Source organism: Tupaia chinensis, unplaced genomic scaffold (genome assembly GCF_000334495.1).
Source record: "Tupaia chinensis unplaced genomic scaffold, TupChi_1.0 Scaffold000399_1, whole genome shotgun sequence".
Lineage (NCBI taxonomy): Eukaryota > Metazoa > Chordata > Mammalia > Scandentia > Tupaiidae > Tupaia > Tupaia belangeri.
Genome location: NW_006159901.1, coordinates 2,777,774 through 2,795,650, shown reverse-complemented (window position 1 = coordinate 2,795,650; position 17,877 = coordinate 2,777,774). Strand labels below are relative to the sequence as shown.

The following is a 17,877-nucleotide window of genomic DNA, read 5'->3' as shown; positions in this document are numbered from 1 at the left end:
AGCAGTTGGTGTAAAGGCTGCGTTGCTGGACTCCCATATAGTCAACTGTGGTTCAAGTCCTGGACCTGGTGGCTTAAAATTATGCCAGTTGTGTGTGCATGCATGCCCAAGATCCCTCCCAAAAGGAGAAGGGATTGCAGCATAGCTATCCCCCCTGGGGGCTGATTTCTTGCTTTCTGTCTCTCTGTCTCTGTCTTTCTGGTGAGTGCACGCACCCTAGAGCAAAAACTTCTTAAGAAAAGAAAATGAAGTCTACCAATGGTTTGGGTATCTATTCACTTAATAGCTTGATTGGACCACTCCGATAACATAACAAAGTATAGGTAAAATATATACAATATAGCATTGTTAAGGCACTGGACAGTGACCAATAAATTTCATTACTATATAATATAATATATATTGATTACTGTACCATCGTCTGACTGAGTAATGGGATTTTTAATTTTTACCTTCTGACAATGTATTTACATTTTCCCCAAAGAATAATTTTGCTGGATAAAGAATTGCTGCTGTTTGGTTAGGTTTGATTGTTTTTTGTTTGTTTGTTTGTTTTGAGGCCATGTGGGAGGCCCAGGTTTGATTCCCAGCCTACTCTAAAAAGCCAAATCTATTTATTTATTTATTTATTTTTCTGATACAGTTTACTTTTATTACCCAAGCTCTTTACTGAAAATTCAATTGACTGCTTATAGGCTGCCTTTTTTTAAATATAATCATTATTTTTAAATTTTATTTTCTTTTATACATTCAATCATGTTATTTAGCTTACAAAGTAAATATTTCAACATGTGAACAAATCTCCCTAGTCCAGTTGATAAAACTATAAAATTATCTTCAACAGATAATAACACATTTCTTTGTCCCATTAGTTCTGTCAGATTTTTAGCCAAACCATATGGTGTCAACTTAAACAGTTGTCCAGCTAAAAGACACCTTTTTAATACCCTATGGTAGTCTATTTATCCAAGTCTAAGCTCTGAGTCCAGAATGTCTCTGCTTGGTCATTTTCTCATGCCTTTGAGTTCTTTTTTTTTTAAATTTTTTCATTGAGTGTGTAAAGTTAGTCTTTGAGCAGGAATATATTAGTTAGATTTTACAAGGACATGTAGAGACAGAACATTTTATACAATTTTTACTTACTGAATTCAAGTTGTACAACATATTCTATATTAATTATTAGACTATGGAATTAAAATAAGGATTAAAAATTCAGAACAATATGAACAGAATGTAGAAATATTATCAAATGTAATCAGCTGATTTTCAACCAAGAAGGCAACACAATTCAGTGGGAGGATGTTGTTCTTTCAACAAAGAGTGCTGAAAAAACTAGATATCCACATAATTGATTGTTTCTCTGTATACTAGCAATGAGCATCTTAAGACTGACCTTCCTAAGAAAGTGTGATTTATTCTAGCTCCAATAGTATGAGTTCCTTAAATCTAAATGTAATCTAATATGAGCTCAATGTAATTCTTAGTCCGGAATGATCAGAGTATTAAGTCATTTTACTCTTCCTTTTTAAATAAATAATTGTGCCTTCATGAAATTGATCTTCCTATAGCCTTACTATCATCATATTACTTCTTCGCTGCAATATTAATAAATTTCTTTCAACATAAAAAATGGTTTAGCCATATTCTTTGGCCTTGTGCTCTTGTCCTTCGACAGGCTGGCACCAGCTTACCTTTTGAATAGGATAATCTATAAGTGCTTCCATTTAGTCTTGCCTCAATATAAAATGGCAGACATGCCTCTAGCCATGTTATATCCTCTCTTGGAACTCCATTAGTCCCACTAACTGAGATTATGGTGCATTTTTACAGGCAGGAGTAATATTTAAAATATTTGACAATGCTACTACAAAGGCATGCTCTAACAAAAATGGATGAATGCCAAACCACTGGCGCGAGGTCATAAAAGTGCCTACTTTCCCAGCATTTGACCTTTTAACTTACGGATCTTGGGAAATTTTGAGTTCTCAGAGGTACAACTAGGGCAGAAGTGGATGTAATAAGAGGGAGGTGGGGCAGCAGCTATTGGGCAAATGCAATTTCAATATTTGTTTTTCTTTTTTTTTTGGAGAGGTTTTTGCTACAGGGCATGTGTACTTGCCAGAGCGACAGAGAGAGACGGAGAGACAGAAAGCGAGACGTGATTCCCCCAGGGGTGGATGGCAACACCACAATCCTTTCTCCTCCATTCTTCTCTCAGGATCTTGGGCACACACGCACACACTCACAGTGTGAGTTTAAGCCGCCGGTTCCGGGACTCGAACCACGGTCAACTACGTGGGAGTCCAGCGACATAGCCATTATTAACAGCTGGTCCCCAATTTCAGTATTTTGACATTTGATAGACGCCTGTGAGACTATCCTGGCTGGAGAGCAGCCCTAGGTAAAGAATGAAGCTGACATTCTATCAGCTTTGTAAAATCTACCTTTATCACAATAGAGAAAGTATTCTGCAGCTCCTTTTTCATACTATCAATACTTAAGATTTGATCCTTCACAGATATATTTTATACACTGCTTCATATTGCAGTCATTGCATATGGAAAGTCATGACACATTTTTCTATGCAAACATACATCATGACTTTCCCAACATCCCTGTATTTTTATAATGGGACCCAATGCCACACGCAGGGGATATACTAGAATAGACAAGAATAAACCCTTTAGTACGTTGAGTACAGGGATGAAACTTTATGCATTTTTTAAATTTCCCATGTCCTTAGAATGAAGCCTAGAAAGGAGAAGGCAACCAATATACAATTGTTGAATTAATGAAGACACCTTATTATTGTATTATTTTTTGAGTTATTATTTTGTGATAAACTTGGTTTCTCATCCTAAATTTCATGTGTTAGGGTTTTTTAAATAACTGACAATGTATTATTTATTTTCCACCTTAAGTATTACCGCTGAGCTGCGCCTGGATTTATAAACTAGTAACTAACACCTGCAAATTTAGATACGCCTGTTATTCTTCCTATCAGAAAAAAAAAAAAAATAATCAGGCAATCTGCTAGTAATCTTACCTCGACATGCTGTGTGAAGTCAAACTCCAAAGCACTGATAATGTCAGCAAACTAGGAGTTCTGCCAACCATACTAATAGAAATTTTATTCTCAATTTACCTCCATGTTGACAAAAAAGAGATTAGCATATCACACCATGTAAAATATGACCCTCTATATGTAATATGTAGAATAAGATAAAGGGTTCCTTGACTCAACACTATCTCTAGGACGAAACATAATATGTGAGACTGACACTTGTCAGAAATGAAATATACCCTGTAAACTACATCCACGTCCTCAAAGTCACTGGTTTTTTGAGAGAAGCAAACAGGTGAGTTTGTTTGGTTCCTAATTTCTCTCTTCATTTTTGTAATCTTTACTCTTAGTTTTATGAATCGTTCCATCTAATTTATATGAAAATGTGTATTTAGGTAGTGATGGTCAGCACAAGTTGAGACAAAATTTGACAAATGTAAACAACAAAGAGCAAGAAATTGGGTACATTTGCAACTCTGTGTAATTACGTGCGTGTGCGCGCCCGTGTGTGTGTGTCTTGTGAGGAAACAAGGTACATGCAGTGAGATACACAGATCTTAATTACATACTGTGGTTAATTTTGACAAATATGTATCCTCTATATTTCTTATTAACTGCTACCCAAAACACAATATACCACATTTCTGTCACTCAAGAAAATGCCCTGGGCTCACTGCAGTCATTCCTACCTTCATAGGCAACTATTGCACTGATTCTATTTTTTCCCTTTATTTCTAGAGGGATTTTTGCTATAGGATACATGTGCTCACTGGAGAGAGAGACAAAGACAGACCAAAATTGAGAAATCATCCTCCCCCACAAGGGGCAGATGGCCTTACTGCAATCCCTTCTCATCCAGTCTCCTCTTGTGATTTTGGACACGCACGTACATGCACCAAGCATGAACTTTAAAACACCAGGTCTGGGACACAAACAATGGTCGACCATGTGGGAGTCCAGTAATGTAAACATTATGTCATCTTCTGGTCCCAGATTCTTATCATACATATTAGATTAGCCCATTCTAGAACTTCATGTAAATGTTTTATAGCTATGCATCATGTAACGACAGGGACACGTTCAGAGAAATGTGTCATTAGGCCTTTTCATGCTTGCGTGAACACCACAGAGTGCAGGCGCACATACCGAGATGGGATAGCCTGGCACATACCAGGTTACATGGTAAAGCTTTTGGTTCCTAGACTGCAAAACCATGTAGCATAGTATGTACTGAATCCTGTAAATAACTGAAACAGAACGGTAAGTATCTGTGTACCTACACATATCTAAACATAGAAAAGGCATTGAAGAATATAATCTGAAAGATAAGTGTTATTTCTATATAGGTTACTTACCATGAAGGGAGCTAACTGGACTCGAAGTTGCTCTGGGTGACGCAGTGACTGAGTGGTGAGTTGAATGTAAATGTCTAAGACATCACTGTATACTAATGCGGAGTAAACACCGGGTTTATTAAAAACTTTTTTTCTTTATTCAATAAAAAAAAACAACATTGGCTTCCTAGAACAGTTTTACTTCCTAAACTTCTAAAATAGTTTTTAAACTTTTTGACTTTGTGTAATGATGGCTTACAAGACAAATACACTGTATAACTATACGTAAATATTTTTATGTTTATAGCTTTATTTTATAAGATTTTTATTATTTTTTATTTTAATTTTTTTAAAGTTTCATCCTTTTTGTTTTGCTAAAAAGTAAGGATTATCCATGCCCTGCAAACACCCAAACAAGCAACACCGAATTTGAGGGTTGCTGGATTATATGATAGTTAAAAATTTGAAGTGCCAGGGACCAGCAGTTAGCGTAATGGCTATGTCGCTGGACTCCCACATAGTTGACCACGGTTCACGTCCCGGACCCAGTGGCTTAAAACTCACACTGGGTGCGTGTGCGTGCGTGCCCAAGATCCCGAGAGGAGAATGGAGGAGAAGGGATTGTAGCATGACCATCCCCCCTGGAGAGTGCTTTATCGCTTTCTGTCTCTCTGTCTCTCTCTCTGTCTGGCGAGCGTAGGCGCCCTATAGCGAAAACCTCACCAAAAGAAAAAAAAACATTTGAAGAACCTCCATACCATTTTCCATAAGAGCTGCACCATTTTACAATTCACCAACAGTATACAAGTGCAATTCTCTACATTTTTGCCAACACTTGCTATCTTTAATTTTTTTAATTAATAGATACCCTAAAAAATACGGTGAACTATCTCATAGTGGTTTTAATACACATTTACCTGATAATTAGTTTTGCTGAACTTTTTTTTATAATATTTAGCCATTTGTATGTTTTCCTTAATACTCACATAGACTATAGGAATAAAAACACATACTGGGAATTAGTGTACTCACTCTGGTCCTTTGCCTTAAATATCCACAGTATTATTATTTTCTGGTACATGATCCTCTCATCAACCCATGAGGTGTGTATTATAATTGCAATTTTACAGATGAGAAAACTGAGTTATAGGCAAAGTAGTTTACACAAATTAAGTTTAAAAGCTAGGTAAGTGGCTCAGTGGTTCAGTGGGCTTATATAAAGATCTGTTCCACATCAAAACGTGAACCATTGTGCACTAACCCCTCCCTTTAAGAAATTGTTCAATACAGATACATTTGGGGTATAAAATAAAAAACATTATTGCATTTCTCCTTAGAAATTCATATGGAGATTAACATGATAGAGGCTGCTTGATTCTGCCTCTATCCCTGTGGATATGCATAGCATTCTAGTATTGTCAGGTCCCAGCTCTTAATCCCCTCTCTGGACATTGAAGCTGCTTTTCAATTATTTTTTTCTTTTCTTTTCTTTTCTTTTCTTTTCTTTTCTTTTCTTTTCTTTTCTTTTCTTTTCTTTTCTTTTCTTTTCTTTTTTTCCTAATCTAATTGGTTAAGACCTTGATCTTTTAGATATGCAGCTGTTAACTTTTCTAGAATTCTATATGTTTGATTAAACTGCCTATTGCCAATGCTTTCCAGAATCTCTCTGAAGTTGCTATGCTGTTAAAAGCCAGGAGTCTGAAGAATTGTCTACTTCATATCAGAATCTTAAGTCAATTTATCCAGGAGAACAAGGAGAACTGATATTTTAATAAAGTTGGTCCAATTGCTACCTTAAATATAAGAATAGAAACAATAAATGATTTCAATTTTTTTTATCTTTATCATGAGCAATCAATGAGGAAGGAAAAGCAAATTTTCCTTGTAGAATATCAAAACACAAGAAATGTAATTGCAATGAGTCAATGTCCACTTCTGACCCATGAGGGAGCCCCTGAAATAAATTACATGAAAATTGGTAATTCTTTCAGTAACAGTTGTGGATGTTACTAATTGAGATCTAATGTAAAATATATGCATCATACAATTTATCCTAATGTAGAATTGTTTTACTTGTAGGGTGTGCATGGGTTGCTTCCACGGCCTTATACACTTGAGTCCAAAGGGGAACAATTCACATCTTAAGCTTAGTTTCACACTTGGTGTTTCGAAAATGTAACTGTTGTCTCTTTTGCTACTGTGAAATTACGTTAGTTATGAGAAATTACCTCTGGCAGTCAACATTTTGTTTTGAAATTAAAACATGTGTATGTTGTGTGATTAATGATCTAATTAATGGAAACTTGGCAACAACCTTGCAAAAGGAGGATGTTGGTGAGGAAAGAAATTTGTGTGTCGATAATTACCAATGGATACTAAAGATTTGGCTCTTTTCACTTGCCAGCATACCCATGATACGTACTAACTGACTACTAATGGTTAAAAATTAGGCTTTAACAGGGCTGGCAAGTGGCCTGGTGGTTAGGGCACTGGACTCCCACACAATGCACCAGACCTGGCGGCTTGCTTTCTCATATTTTCTCTCTCTCTCTCTCATCAAATTAAAATAAAAAATAAATAAAATAACTAATTTTTAAAAATCAGGCTTTAGCCTTTAAAAATAATATTACAAAAGCTATAAAGCATTAGAAGAGTAGGCGTCCAATTAGTATTTAATGAGGACATCTTATATTTTATTTATTCTACTAAAGGAATCACAAAGTAAAAGCAGAGTTAAGATAAAAATTACAGCATTAATTAAATAGGTTGTTAATTTAGATCAAAACATGCTAAATACATACAGAACCTCAGAGATAACTAGACTTAGGGTAATAAAGAAAAGGTAAAAAAATAACATGGTAGTTGTTGGAGACAGTAGGCTAAATCTAGGCCTTTCTTTACCATCTTCTTTTTCCTAAAAGGCATTATAAATCATACATATTCGAAATTTTGTAGATGCAGTCAAATTTCTCAGCAAAAAACATTAACAAATTTGCTATGCCATAAAAACATGTACAAGTATTCACTTCCCTTCAAATTCTCACCAATACTTGGCATAACCAAACCCTAATTTATGCCAATATAATAGATAAAATGGAATGTTTTAATAGAATTTTAATTGGGACCAGCAGTTGGAGTAGTATTCAAAGCACTTGACTCCCACTTGGCCAACCAAGATTTGGAGGTTTGCTTTTTTACTCTCTCTCTCTCTCTGTGTGTCTCTCTCTGGTGAGCAAACATGCCCTATAGAAAATCTAAAAAAACTAATAATAATGATGAACAAAATTAAATAAATAATTCTCTAAAATATATTTATATATACAATTTTAACTAAAGTTGACTTCATATTTACATTTCAAAATACAAATTAATAATTTTATATCTTAATTTATGGCAAAAATTAATTTAAAGAAAATATAGAATTTATACTTTTGAGACATTTAGTATATCCTTAATAGTTACAAAATTGTAGTCATATACTTTTAATATAAATCTAGATCACAAGAATCATCTACTTTTAAATTGTGGATTTCATAGAATTTGAAAGAATGTCAGAGTTGTGAATTTCTAGTCATAATAATTTAAAATAAAAAAAAAAATTAAGGTTGGGATAGCAAGTGAAGCTATGGTTAAGTCACTGGATCCCACATGGCTGACTACCATTGGAGTCCAGGACCTGGAAGCTTAAAAATTACACTGGGGGGACCAGCAGTTAGTGTAATGGCTATGTCGCTGGACTTCCATGCAGTCGACCACAGTTTGAGTTCCAGACCCAGCGGCTTAAAACTCACGCCAAGATCCTGAGGGGAGAATGGGGAAGAAGGGATTGTGTAGTGGCCACCCCCCTGGGAGGTGATTTCTCACTTTTATCTCTCTGTCTCTCTCTTTCTGGCGAGCGCACGCACCCTATAGCAAAAAACCTCTCAAAAAAATAAATGGACAAAATTACACTAGGCACGTGTGCATGCACGCCCAAAATTCCAGGAGGAAAATGGAAGAGAAAGGATTGCAGCAATTTCTCACTTTCCTTCTCACTGCCTCTCTCTTTTTCTCTCCGTGAGTCTCAAAGCCCTATGAGATCCAAGTTTTCAAATTTCACTTATGAGGGATATTGTGCAGTTTTGTCTTTTGATGCTTGGCTTATTTTTATTTAACATATGTTCTTCATTTTACAATGTTTTGAAAAATTAATTTTTGTTTTAATGGCTATGTCGCTGGACTCCCATGTAATTGACAGTGATTCGAGTCCCAGACCCGGTGGCTTAAACTCATGCTGGACGTGTGTGCAAGCATGTCCAAGGTCCTGAGAGGAGAGTGGAGGAAAAAGGATTGCAGCATGGCCATCCTCCCAGGGGAGGGAGATGATTTCTCACTTTCTGTTCCTTTGTCTCTTTCTGGAGAGCACATGCACCCTACAGCAAAAACCTCTAAAAAAAAGAAAGAATTATTTATTTCATTTTATCAATGATTATTATTTTAATTTACTGTAGGACACATACATTTACCAGAGAAAGATGAGTAGAAAGAGCCTGAGAAAAGATAAAAAGTGAGAAAGCAAGGTGCCAGGTACAGGATTCTAACTGTAGCTGGCGATGTGGAAGTCCAGATCCTTAACCACCACACCAGCTGTTGACTCCATTTTATAATTCTTATCACTCTAAAACCAAGTACATTCTGTTTATAAAATAATTTCTGAATTAAACTTTCCTAAGGACGACTTTACCACTTAAAAATGAATTATTTGGTGATACCAAAGACTTAGACTACAATACCTTCCACTAGTCTTTAGTTACATCTATGGCAACAAATACCATATAAGGACACTTTACACAGTGGGCTGATGTACTAACTATGTTGAGGATGTGGGAAGTCTATCAGACATTAAGATAGATGTTATGGATTGACAAACCAGAAGAAATTCTTGTGGCTGTGTGACTACACCAATTACATTAATGCACAAGATATAAAATTATATACTACCACAAAATTTGGGTACACAATACAAGATATTCCAAAAAATAAGAGAGGGGACCAGCAGTTAGCGTAATGGCTATGTCGCTGGACTCCCATGTAGTTGACTGTGGTTCACGTCCCGGACTCGGTGACTTAAAACTCACGCCGGGTGCATGTGCGTGCTTGCCCCAGATCCCGAGAGGAGAATGGAGAAGGGATTGTGGCGTGGCCATCCCCGTTGGGGGGTGATTTCTCGCTTTCTATCTCTCTGTCTCTCTCTGTCTGTCTGGTGAGAGCATTGCCCTGTAGTGAAAACCTCTCCAAAAAAGAAAAAAAAAAAAATAAGAGGGCAAATACTAGATTTTGCCTGCTTGATACTTATAGATTCAGTGTCATAGATGAATTCATTATTCCAAAGTGAAGAGTAGAATTTTAGTCTTACTTGATTTATGATCAAGTTTCTTTATAATAAAAGAATTTATTAGGGAAAAAAAGATGTATTTACAACCCACACTAGCCAGGAATACAATATTCAATAGATAATATAAAGACATTGAGAAGTATATAAATAAAAAGCAAATAGATAAAAACTCAGAAATCATTAAAGGAAAAAAAAATGATTGATTGAACCAAATTTCTTTTATTCAAACAACTAAATTACCACTGCCAATGAATGCTTTAACAGCCTTGATAATGTAGTGACTTTTATAGAAAATATAACCATAGTATATCATGTTAAGTGGTCTAGCACATCCTTCTGCAATACAAATGAAAGCACTATAAGTCAGTTACAGCGTGCTTAATTTGCAAAGGGTCTCAAAGAATCCCTGGAATAAAACATTACTATGACATATACTCAAAACTCTCTAATTATCCATTTATGTGGGTAGAGTTTAAAAACTAAATGCTTTTATCTTTTTTTTTTCTCCTAGAGTGAAATCATTGGGTCATGATGCACAATGTAATGCAAGGCATTTCCAAGCACAATAGATTTAGACAGGAAATGCCAGAATCCTATTACACAAATTCTGCACAAAGCATGAATTATTAATGATGCAGCTCTAATTACAATGATTGGACCCATATAAATATACAATAGACCCTTTGTGGGGAAGACATATTTCCTAGACAAGAATAAACATAAATACAAAATTGAAAGTTCAATTGAACTAATAATATAGAAGCTTTGATAAATAAATGTATAAGCAGACTGGGATGGTAGTTGCTAAGAATTCCTGGAAAATGCATCAAATTTGCTTAATTTTAATTTTTATAAAAGCAAAATTATAGAACCTCTTTTTGCAATGGAGGACTTTACATTCTTTTGTCTGTTAAGTGTATCAAAAATTTAAGATCAAATATTAATTTTTTTAAATATTAGTTCCTTTCTTTTATTAACTCATAAACAATTCCTTGTCTTCTGGTTTGTTGAAGCAGTAAGTCAGACAACATTTGTCACAATAATGTCTGTCAAAATGGCTGGCCATGAAAACCCCAGCACCACATTCATCTGAAGGGCACTCCCGACGAAGGCGGCTGATTTTGCCATTTTCATCCACCTTGTAGTATTTCAGGACAGCCAGTTTGACCTTCTTTCTCTTATGCTTATTCTCTTGGGAGTGGTGTAAGACTTCTTTCTTTTCTTAGCACCACCACGGAGTCTCAACACAAGATGAAGTGTGGACTCCTTTTGGATGTTGGAGTCAGACAAAGTATGCCTATCTTCCAACTGCTCAAAATAAGTCTTGGCTGATCAGGAGGAATCCCTTCCTTATCCTGGATTTTGACTTTTACATTTTCTATTGTATCCTACGGTTCAACCTCGAGGGTGATGGTTTTCCCTGTGAGGGTTTTTATGAAAATCTACATCTTGGTGGCGATCCCACCGCAGATGGCCGATCGGAAAGGAAGCTATTAATTATTTTTTATGCATTTTAGAAATACTATCTAATGTATCTTTGTAAAAAAAGATGCCAGATATTTCATTATATTCAGGTGATTACTCAAAAACACAATAATCAATGGAAAATAATTTAATTAAGAGAAAAAAGGGACTCTTTTAACAGCCAGTTATAAAATAAGTAATTTTTTTTTTTTGAGAGATTTTCACTACAGGGCGCGTGCGCTCACCAGACAGAGAGAGACATAGAGACAGAAAGCAAGAAATCACCCCCCAGGGGGGATGGTCACACCGCATTCCCTTCTCCTCCATTCTCCTTTCGGGATCTTGGGCACGCACGCACACACACACGCCCGGCATGTGTTTTAAGCCACCGGGTCCAGGACGCGAACCGTGGTCGACTACATGGGAGTCCAGCGACATAGCCATTATGCTAACTACTGGTTCCCAAAATAAGTAATTTTTTAATAGAGATTTTTGCTACAGGCTTTGTGTGCCTACCAGAGAGATGGAAACAGAGAGACAGAAAGTGAGAAATCATCCTGCAGAGAGAAGGCCACCCTTCTCCTCTATTCTCCTGAGATTTTGGGCATGCACACACATAGGTCTGGCATGAGTTTTAAGCCACTGGGTACGGGACTCAAACTGTGGTCAACTACAGTGGAAGTCCAGCAACATAACCATTACACCATCTGCTGATCCCATAAAATAAATAATTTTAAGGAGTCAGAAAGAGACTTAATTTTCTTCTTCTCTGACAATTACCTCCAAACAATAAAAAGAATACAAAATATGAGTATATTTATCATCTTTAATCTTAAACACAGGTTTGTCAATGCAATGAATATCAAATTTTGACATGGAAAGACAGAGAATAAGCACTTGGTCTATTAAAGTCAAACAGCATTAGCGAATTGGTTAATGTGTTGTTTCTAAGGTAATACACTCTAAAATGTAAGTCTAGCGTTTTTTTGGTTGGTGCAATAGAGATAGCAGTTCAAGCTAGTGATGGCACTTCTCTTGACCTCATTTGGCATCATGGACTAATATGCCAAAGGAAGGCCAGCTCATGGTGTGGCTAGTTGGAGTGACTAGAACCCTGATGATAGACTGCGTAGTTCTAGTTCCAGACCTGGCACACCAGGTGCCTATGTGCCCAACATTTTGAAAGGATGGATAGATGGAGGAGAAGAGGTTGCATCATGACTATGCCTCATGGGGTGATTTTTCATTGCCCTGTCCACCACTCTCTCCAGCAAATACACAAAACTGTAACAAAGAAAAAAAATAAAAGATTGAAGTAAAAAGGAGGAAAAAAATGATGGTAGGTAAAATATTCTATTCACTAATTTTTTATGCTAAAGGCTAATATATATTTACATGTATAGTGGATACAGTCATGCATCTCTTAATGTATAGATACATTCTAAGAAATGCAGCATTAGATGTAGTCACCATTGTGGGAACATAAAAGAATGTACTTAACACAGACATAGATGGCATAGCCTGCTACACACCTAGACTATGTGGTATAATCTCACGGGACTACCATGGTATATGCATTTATTATTGACCAAAGTGTCATTTATCACATTACTCCATATTAAATAACTACAAAAAATTATGTTTCTCCAGCAAATGCATATACCCTATTGCAAAAAACCTAAAAGAATAATGATAATAATTGCCATTTGAATAGTATTAATTAATGTGATATTTCAGAAATAATTATGCCATAATACTCTGCCCTCACCAATAATCTAATGTCATTATCACAGGTATGGGCTTGTTGTTATAGGAGTGGTTTCCTTATGAAAGAAAGAGTTCTCCACTTTTATCTCTCTCTCTCTCTCAACTTCTCATTGCCTTTTGCCATGGGATAATCCAAAAAGAAACCTCTTGCTAGATGCCAACCCCTCTGTGTTGAACTTCCCAGCCTGCAGAACTGTGAACTGATAAACTTCAGTTAATTATAAATTATCCAGTCTGTACATGATATTCTGTAATAGCAGCACAAAATAAATAAATAAATAAATAAAACTTCATTTAAAAAGAGAAAAATAAAAAAAATACAGTCATATTTGATAACTAAAATGTTAAACTGCAGTGAATATAACTAAAATAAACACATAGGTGTTGAAAAATATGTAGGCAAAGGAATAAAGACAAGTTCAAGCAAAAAAAGAAAGTTAAAAATTTTCCAAAAACAAGATTGTATTTTTTACTTATTTAAATATTTTTCACTCTCTTTAGTTAGTTCTTGATAAATCTGTATAAAATTTATCATAGAAGAGTTGAGATTTTTATTGTTCTTGAGAATAAATTATTTCTTTCTGGGATATTTCATAACTATAGTTTGTTTACATGAAAAGCATTTATCTATGCATATATATTGGTACTTTATCTATTAACTATAGAACATTTCTTTACTGTTGCTAAAAAAAACCCAGAAAATTCTAAAAACATATCATTGTTTATGAGTATAAATTCTCTAAAATATATTTAATTTATACTTAATCTATAATTAATAAAACAGTGTAGTAGCTGTACAGGGATTAACAGATAATGTAATTCAACTGAAAATTAGAAGAAAACAAGCATGCTAATTTCATTTGAGAAAAAGTTAACAGTATTCAAGATGAATTATTTTATGAGTAGTTTAAAAACATTGTTAGCCACTTGTATTGATAGCTTTTCATGTTATTATTAAAAGCAAATAAAGTGTTATAGAGTTAGCAAATATGTTAGTGTTGAATCCAAGCTATAAAACACTAAACACATGCTTTAATTTATTTAAAATCTTTGATTGGAAAGACATTTCTTAATTAGAAAAAGATTTGCAATTTGCAGTGCTTAAATATTAAAACTGCTCTCTCTTTAAAATGTAATATGCAAAATCAAATATAAAATCTATCTTGGTATTAGTGTTCCAGAAAGAGGCTCTGACATGAAAATACAAGTGCAAGCAGGGTATTTAAGATTTGATCCATGTACAGAGTTAGTAAAGAAACAGGAAATGGATGAAAGGCAATGAACCATCCTGTGTTGGGCCTGGTCGTGATGCAGCAGAAAGGCGCTACTCAAGCAGAAGCTGGATCCATACAGAAGACCATGAGTTTGGTTCCCCCTGTCAAGCTGAACAGTCCAGGCCTGGTCAGAATCAGCGGAGGTCGTGGCATGAGGCCTTGGTGAGGGTGCTTGTCTCTCTCTCCCCTGTCTCCCTCTTTCTTTCTCTCTCTCTCTGTCCCCCTCATAAAATAAGATTCAAAATAAATAAATAAACAGGGGCCAGATGGTAGCCCACCAATAAAACCAGATGCTTTGTGAGGCTAATCCAAATAGGAAAGTTTCAGGTTTGTGTTCAGAAATTCCCCTGATGGGACCAGCAGTTAGGGTAATGGCTATGTTGCTGGACTCCCATGTAGTCGACTGTGGTTCACATCCTTGATGCAGTGGCTTAAACTCATGCTGGGCGCGTGTGCGTGCGTGCCCAAGATACTGAGAGGAGAATGGAGGAGAAGGGATTGTGGCGTGGCCATCCCCCCTTGGGGGAGATTTCTCGCTTTCTGTCTCTCTGTCTCTCTCTGTCTGGCGAGCGCACTGCGCCCCATAGCAAAAACCTCTAAAAAAAAAAAAAGGAAAGAAAGAAAGGAAGGAAGGAAGGAAGGAAAGAAGGGAGGAAGGGAGGAAGGGAGGAAGGGAGGAAGGGAGGGAGGGAGGGAGGGAGGAAGGAAGGAAGGAAGGAAAGAAAGGAAAGAAAGAAAGAAAGAATGAACGAACGAAAGAACGAAAGAAAGAAAGAAAGAAAGAAAGAAAGAAAGAAAGAAAGAAAGAGAAAGAACGAAAGAGTAAGTCCCCTGAAACACACCAGCATGCACAGATCCATAATCTGGGGCTAGCTAAGGCTGGGATAGAACAGAGACATTGTTGGGGTACTTTCTCATTGACTCCCTCCTGCCCTTTCTCACTAATATAACAAACGAATAAACAAACTTTAAAAATAAACATACATTTTAAAATAGCTGGTAATTCACAGCTCCTGATAAATGCACAGCAAGCAAGTACATTTAAGAGGACTAAACTGGAATTAAGTGCTCACAAAAACTCTTGAAACTTTGAGCAGGTTATCCTATTTAATATCAAACATGGACTTACATGACTTGAAAATACCTCTTGCGAATAAAATTATCCATTTAACAATACAAAATAAATGAACATAGATAAAAATAAAATTTAACATTCACTGTCAAGAGAAACTCTACCCTTATCTTTTTTAAAAAAATAATTGTTTTATTTAACTTTATTTATTTATTTCTTTTTCTTTTTTTTTTTTTTTTTGAAGAGGTTTTTGCTATTTTATTTTTTAATTTGACCAGAGAGGAATAGAGTAAGAGAGAAAGAGAGAAAGTGAGTGGCTAGGTCCAAGACTCAAACTTTAGCGGACCATGTGGGAGTCCAGCACCCTTAACCACCATGCCCCCTCTACCCTCATCTTAAACCTAGATAGGATCGCTAGATAAATACAGGACACCAATAATTCTTTATTTTGAATACAAATTTTGGTAAGATGTCACATGCTTCCAGTCTTTGTCTTTTTTTTTTTTTAATTAACAATGTCTTCTTAAGACTAAAGTTTTAATTTAAAGATTAATTTATGTTTGTTTATAGTTTGTGGATCTTGTGAACAGCACAAAAATATTTTCTAAAGCTATCTTTTCTGTACTTTATTCATACGAGTTTATAGTGATAATCCGCATATGTAGATAAATAGATAAATCACAAATATAACTATGTCCTATTTTGTGTCAACTTTAGATAAGAAGGGTGAAGTAACAAACTTTCATGTCTTTATTGCTTTCACATGTATATTCAATATTATCAGCAAACAGCTGTTGAACAGATTATTTATTCCCTATAAAATTACTTTGTTTTATTTAATAAATATCAGTCAGTTTTACAAACAGGTTAATTTCTATACTCTGCTCTGTTCCATTTATAGATATATTTATTTTTACATCAATTACAAAATAACATAAATACTATGATTTTACATTAAGTCTTGAATTCAAGTCATGTAACACTTTGATTTTTTTCAAAATTATTTTACATGTCCTAGAACCTTTATAAACTTTAGGTTCATGTTAACTGTAAAATCAGCTGTCTATTTCAACAAAAATATCTACTGAGATTTTATTTCCATAATGTATTCTTCTTAGGTTATGATTGATAGTTTGTGTCTTTCAATAAATGTTCCATTTCTTTCAATTTAGTAAATATTTGTTCAATATCTGTCATGATATTCATTTATTTTCTTCTTCTTAACTTTAAGATCTTTAATGATTTCAATTTTTATTATTGATTTTAATCATTTGTATTTTATTTATTTATTTATTCTATAACTGGGAGGATATAAATTACAGAATTGCCTTGATCCTGGCTCCAATATTTGGGATGTTATAAAATTCACATAATTTTTCTCCCTTTGTTTTCTCCAATAGTAAAATGAAAATAACATGCTTACCTACTTCATAAGATTGATGTTAGGGTTACATGGGATAAACCATATAAAAAGTTTAGGGAAATTTAATTATCAGTTTATAAAAATGGAACTACCATATGACCCAGGAATTTCTCTTCTAGGTATATATTTAAAGAGATAGAATAATCTCCCCTTAAAGATATCTGTACTGCTGTGTTCATTGCAGCATTATTCATAATAGCTAAGATAAAGAAAAAAAACAAGGTGTCCATCAAAATAAAAATGGATGAAGAAATTGTAAAATATTATACATATGTTGTACATATGATTAGTATCAACTGTGTGTACATATATATATAGATACATGCAATTAAAATGTAACTTAGCCTTAACAAAAGAGGTCTTGACATTTACAACTACATGAATGAACTTAAAAATACTGTACGATCTCATTTATATTTAGAATCTAACAAAATAAAATAATATAGAATTCATAGAAATGTAAAACAGTGGTTGCCAGGCATATTAAAAATGATGAGATGTTGGTCAATGGGCACAAATATGAGTTGTGTAAGATGAATATGACTCAAGAAATAATATATGACATAAGAACAATAGTCAATAATATTCTATTCTATCCTAAACATTTGCTAAGAGTCAATTTAGATACTCTTAACACATACACACATAAAACAAAGGTAACTGTGAAATGAAATGTAAATTTGCTTCACTGTAATAATCACTTTGATAGGTTCGGGACTCGAACTGTGGTCAGCCATGTGGGAGTCCAGTGCCTCAACCACCACACCACCTGCTGGTCCCTACACAAACACACATACTTTTTTTTTTTTAAGAGAGATTTTTGCTATAGGGTACATGCACTCATCAGAGAAACAGAGAAACAGAAGGTGAAAAGGGACCCCCTGGGGTGATTGTCATGCCACACTCCCCTCTCCACTGTTCTCCTCCTGGGATCTTGGACTTTGTGCACATGCACCTGGCCTGAGTTTTAAGCCACTGGGCTGGGACTCAAAGTACAGTTGGCCACATGGGAATCCAGTGACACAATTACCATAACATCTTCTTGTACCCAATACATCCTATTTTAAATACATACAACAGAAATAAATTGATAATCATTTATATT

At 35.0% G+C, this 17,877-nt stretch overlaps 1 pseudogene; it reads right to left on the bottom strand.

Moving 5' to 3' along the window:
- Positions 1–10,728: 10,728 nt before the first annotated feature.
- On the bottom strand, positions 10,729–11,220 carry LOC106735457 (ubiquitin-40S ribosomal protein S27a pseudogene; annotated as a pseudogene).
- Positions 11,221–17,877: the final 6,657 nt, after the last annotated feature.